At 31.2% G+C, this 5,686-nt stretch overlaps 1 long non-coding RNA gene across 1 annotated transcript; it reads left to right on the forward strand.

Moving 5' to 3' along the window:
• The first annotated feature begins 1,818 nt into the window (after positions 1-1,818).
• On the forward strand, positions 1,819-5,248 carry LOC134711501 (uncharacterized). The gene is made up of 2 exons (XR_010106192.1): positions 1,819-1,916; positions 4,975-5,248. It is a non-coding gene; the product is annotated as an uncharacterized LOC134711501 (long non-coding RNA).
• Positions 5,249-5,686: the final 438 nt, after the last annotated feature.

The following is a 5,686-nucleotide window of genomic DNA, read 5'->3' on the forward strand; positions in this document are numbered from 1 at the left end:
TATTCACACATAAGCATTATCAATTTGCAACTGAAAACAAACATTAAATTGTCGATTTATGATGTTTTTGTGAGGAAAAATATTTTATAAAGTGAATGTGTAACGAAATATTTATGAAAAAAAATCAAATTCAGGTGATTTTTTTGCGTTCAGAAAAGGTGCACTCTTTCGAACTCAATAAAGGTGTGCTTGAAAACATTTTGTGTTTAGCTATGTAGTGATTGACTTAAGATTGTTAAGTCATTCAATCGACAAACATCGCTTTGAACGAACGTCAAATAGTCAGTTGTGGGATTTGGCAATACTAGAAATCTAGAAACCCTGACAGTTTTGTGTGTTTTAATATGCGAGTAATTCATGAATCTGATGTATAAATTTTTGACAGAATCGTGCATTTCTGGTTGCTTATGTTTGTGTTTGTCGTTGATTCTATGTTTTTGTTTTTTACCTTTAATTTTTTTTTCAACAGCCTTTATATACATTGTACTTTTTGCTCTATGTTTCAATGTGAAAAAATATACCGGTTTATCAAGAAAATTAGTACGTATGCTTCTTTTCATTCAAAATCATGACTTTTGGAAATTACCCTCCCCCTTTTTTTCTTGGACCTCTACGATTTAAAAATTAATTATAAATTAGCCTTCGAATTAATAAGATATGATGTGTTCCATTTAATATAAAGTATAGTACTGTATACTTGGTTATTTTTACATTTTTCTGTAAATATGTGCAAAACAAAAATTTTGATATACCCTTAAATAAGTCCCCTTTTAACCCCTTTTGAACACTTTTTCAAAAGTCTAACACCTCTTAAAATATTCTTCAGATATTACTCTTTAAATTTATACCAAACAATTGTGGTACCCTGGGGTGTAACACAGAACTGAATTGTTGCCCTACCAGCTGATGGACTATAAGTAAAAATTTTCAAAAACGAAGTTTGCAGCATTTTGCATTTGCGCAGAAACCGGTTCCGGTTTCATTTTGATCAACATTATTAAAAGGAATATAATTTATTTAAATGTTATATCTAATAACCCTACAAATGAGCATTCAATTTTCCACAACTTTGTATATTTGATTACCGAAAACTATGATGTTGACATGCAATACAAAATTTAAAAGGAAAATCTTTCTATATTTTTTTCCCTATCTGCAACATATAGATTTGATTCTGCAAAGTAGACTGATTTTTATATATTAAGCTGTTATTTTTGCAGTTATTTCGATTACATGGAATAAAAAATGCATAACTGTTAGTTTTTAAAAAATAGTCCATCCCGCTCAAAAGGTTAATAATACTTTAAAATTTCGTCTGTTTGAAGGGTTTTTAATTGGTATATATACTTTCTTAATGAATGCTTAAGTTTAAGATTAGACCGTTGGTTTTCCCGTTTGAATGGTTTTACACTAGTAATTTTGGGGCCCTTTATAGCTTGTTGTTCGGTGTGAGCCAAGGCTCCGTGTTGAAGGCCGTACTTTAACCTATAATGGTTTAATTTTTAAATTGTTATTTGGATGGAGAGTTGTCTCATTGGCACTCACACCACATCTTCCTATATCTATTAAGTTTAATGCCATGGATTAATATTAACCAATATAAATTATGGGTTTTATGTCCGAATGGATAAAGAGAATAGCCAAATGCATCTTGGCTCATATTTCAAATTTTTTTTTTAGTTTCAGAATTTGTCTAGTCTAAGCATAAATTTGCCATAAATCTGTATATCTGATTAACACAAAAATTAAAATATTTATAAACAATTACCTTTGGTAGCTCTTAAGGCAGATCATACGTCATCTTTACAATCTTTTTTCAGAGTGATTTTAATTTAGTAAATCCTTATGGACGAATGAATCCAGCACCATTTTATGGCGGTTTTTCTCAAAGCTTTCCAGAACATATGCCACCCAAGGTAAGCAATATATTAATTTATCATAGAGGACAACATGTTCCTTGAAGTAGAAAATCAATACAACAAGTAGATTGCAAATCTTTTAACTCAGTTTTTTAGTATTTTGCATTTGTGAATCACGCTGTCACATCTTTTTTGTCTATGCGTTTGAGAGGAATGCGATTTATTCTTATTTTCAATCAGACTTCATCACAAAACAGCATAACCTTTTTAGCAATTTTGTTTATCTGATTGCCGAAATGAATATATGAGGACTTATCTTGTTGTATTGAATAACTTAATTTCACAACATGCCGTCCAAACAACGTAACTGTTCGACTAATCCTCAAATATTTGGAATTTTCAAGCCTCTTTACCACAATTCATAATGTTAACTTGATAGTGAACAAAAAGATACAACATTTGGTTCCATCATTATCTTTTCCAGATGTAGAAGTTAATTAACACAACAAACACGATTTTTATAAATTTCCTGTTTACAAAACTTTTAAATTTTCGATAGACTAAGGATTTTCTTATTCCAGACATAGATTACCAGAGCCGTATTTGGCACAACTTTTTGGAATTTTGAATCCTCAAAGCATATCGATTTTGTAACTGTTTGGCTTTATAGATATTTTGATATGAGCGTCACTGATGAGTCTTATGTAGACGAAAAGCGCGTCTGGCGTACAAAATTACAATCCTGGTACCTTTGATCTATATTCGGCCTAATTGTAAGACTAACCTCGAATTTAACATGATCGGTTATCTCAGTACCAGAATGTATGACAAACGAGTAGATATCAATATCAAATTATTGATTCCTCCCGCCTTAGCAGCAATTAATTAACTTCACCAGCATATCGGAACGACGTATTCAAGAGATATAGGCTGCAACTCACAATGCATAAACGCCACCACTGTCTGAGCAAAAAGGATTATGGCAAAACACGTTTCGTCCTTTTTTAAAGTCTTTTTCGGTAGTTACAAAGAACTTGTCGATAGATATTAGGTATCAAACTCACAAATAGAACATGATGGTCTTGAAGTATAGAATCTGGGATTGATTGATTGATTGTTGGTTGCTTAACGTACAGTGGCAATGTTTCATGAATATTCAGGACGATAGAATCTAGGAGGAACTGACGATGTGTTTATCATCTTTAAAATAACTCGTCATATTGCTTCTTTTATTTGTTTTTATGTATATTTTAAATCTTTACTGTTTTCAGCAATTTCGGTAATACACTTCTGGAATCGCTCGGTACTCATCCATCTCGCAATTCTGATAATTTTATACATATGTTAGATCAGACATAATTCATCACAGCTAAAACATGTAATAGTAATCCTCTTTTCTCAATATTCACACAAAAACTGTATGGCAATAATGTCCATAACTGTTAATCGATTCGTGTATGTAAAACTGGAACAACATTTAGGAAGGCTGGACTGGTTGGTTGTTTAATTTGTCTTTAATTTTACATTTTCATTTGGAACCTACAACTTATATTTACAGGACAAGTAATTATACTGGAAAATGTTACATAGTGAAAATGATACTTTGTGAATATCGTAGGTCTGGTGTGCATCTAGTTTATTGATGTATCTCTTTCGGATACGCTCAAACCTAAAATTAAAAAAATAAAACAAGATTTTTATGAAAACCAAGACTTACAATTTACCACAAGTTGTAGAAATTTAATAAGGTATGTACGTCATACTCGTGTCCTTGGTTTACCTTTATTATAATAGATCAAACGTAAAGTAGAAAACCAGAGATGATCATAAGGGGCTTTAACAGAAAACTAGCTGTCAAGTTCACTTAGAGTTTGAAACTTAGTCTCTTAATAATTTCTACGGGTCAGTTTTCCCCACAGGATTTTAGAAAAAAATGTGTAAAAAATTATTCTAGTTCTAATGAAATGTTGATTATTATCTTAACAACTCTGGGTTTTTTGTATATATTAAAAGTTGGCAATTGAACATGCCCGTATAACAGAATCTTAAAACTAAAATATCTTCATATATACGGACATTTATAACCGTTTGTATTTGGTTTGTTTAAAAATGGTTCCTTTGGTTAAATGTCCGCAGTATATTAATAAAATTCTTGATTCTTATTTTACTATCAAACCTTTTTTTGAAATAAAAAATATTTATTGTTTTTATATATTTCTTAAAAAGAATATACGGTCGCATTGCTGTTCAATTTACAGTTGTCAATGGTGACCATCAATCTCGCACACAAATAACGGTAAAAAGTAAAATCACAAAAATACTGAACCCAGAGGAAAATCAATTTGGAAAGTCCATAATCACATGGCAAAATCAAAAAAAAAAACGCATCAAAAACCAATTGACAAGAACTGTCATATTCCTGACTTGGTACAGGCATTTTCAAATGTAGAAAATGGAGAATTAAACCTGGTTCTATAGCGCTAACCCTCTCACTTTAATAACAGTCTCATCAAATTCCGCTACATTTACATGATGCGTTAAATAAACAGTAAAAATAGATAAAAGTAAACAAAATGCATGCTTTAAACAACAGGTAGAAAAAAAAATTCGGAAGGAGAAAACAATTTTATTTTGTCATTGCTTCAACCAAGAATCAATATAGTTTTAGGGGGGAAATGTTATTTGAAAAAAGTTGCCATATTTCTGTTTTGGTATAGGACATTAAAAATGGTGGGTTGAACCTGTTTTATGGCTAGTCAAACCTCCCAATACCGCTAAAATTACAGCGTTATGTGACAAGAGTACATTATACTGAAAATGAATAACACATTATTTTAATAAATTAACCATTTTCGTGACTTCAATGCATATGACCCATTTCAGACAAACTCGTACATCTCAAAGTGATTTTTATAATCCACATTAAATTGACGTGTTGTTTAAAACTATCTTACAAGACTTCTTCAGCAAGAAAACTTTACCTCAAATGAGGGAGACTGTACTGCATTTATTATATTTGTTTTCTACGGGATTGAAACTCAGTTATGGATATGTAATATGCTAACATTAGAGTCTAAACAAAAATATTACTCTCAAAACTCTTATTATATTTTAGCCACTCCCGTGTCTGCCAACTCATGAACGTTTATGGAGCAGAGATGCATATGGAAATATGCAACAGACGCCAAACCAATTGACACCCTATCAAGGAGTGAAGTGACGCTTATATTTTTCCCAACGCTATTTCTGTCAATGTCTGATGAAGGAAATAATACACTGAAAATCTAAATTGAATGCATGTCTAATATCAGCCTGTCTATGATTTATTTAACCAGAATGGCATAAAAAGGGATTTATAAAAACATGAAAAAGATTAATTCCATAACTCATTCGTTCTTTAAATTTTTTATCGAGAGGTTACATGTATTTTTCTATTTTTTTTTAGTTCATTTGTATGCTTCTCACTTAAGTGTGACGTTCTTTTTATTGAACTTGTACGCATGCGTGTCTCGGGACAAGTTTGACCCCCTTCTTCGGTATGAAATTATTCGATCTCACTGTTAAATACCTATTGGTGGCTATTGGCTGTGTTATTCTTCTTTGTCTGGTTGTTGTCTTTTTGACACATTGTATATATTCATTCTTCATTTCATTTTTACGATGATATTCAAAATCATAAGTCGAAAACAAACTGGCATTGCAAAAATGGAAAAAAGATCCAAAAGAAACAACAGTATATATTATCCATAACATAGCTAATGACTGCGTTTCACGAAAACCATAAAAAAAACATGTTGTGATCGCAAATGCTCTAAAAGAGTGAACAG

This window comes from Mytilus trossulus, chromosome 3, assembly GCF_036588685.1.
Source record: "Mytilus trossulus isolate FHL-02 chromosome 3, PNRI_Mtr1.1.1.hap1, whole genome shotgun sequence".
Lineage (NCBI taxonomy): Eukaryota > Metazoa > Mollusca > Bivalvia > Mytilida > Mytilidae > Mytilus > Mytilus trossulus.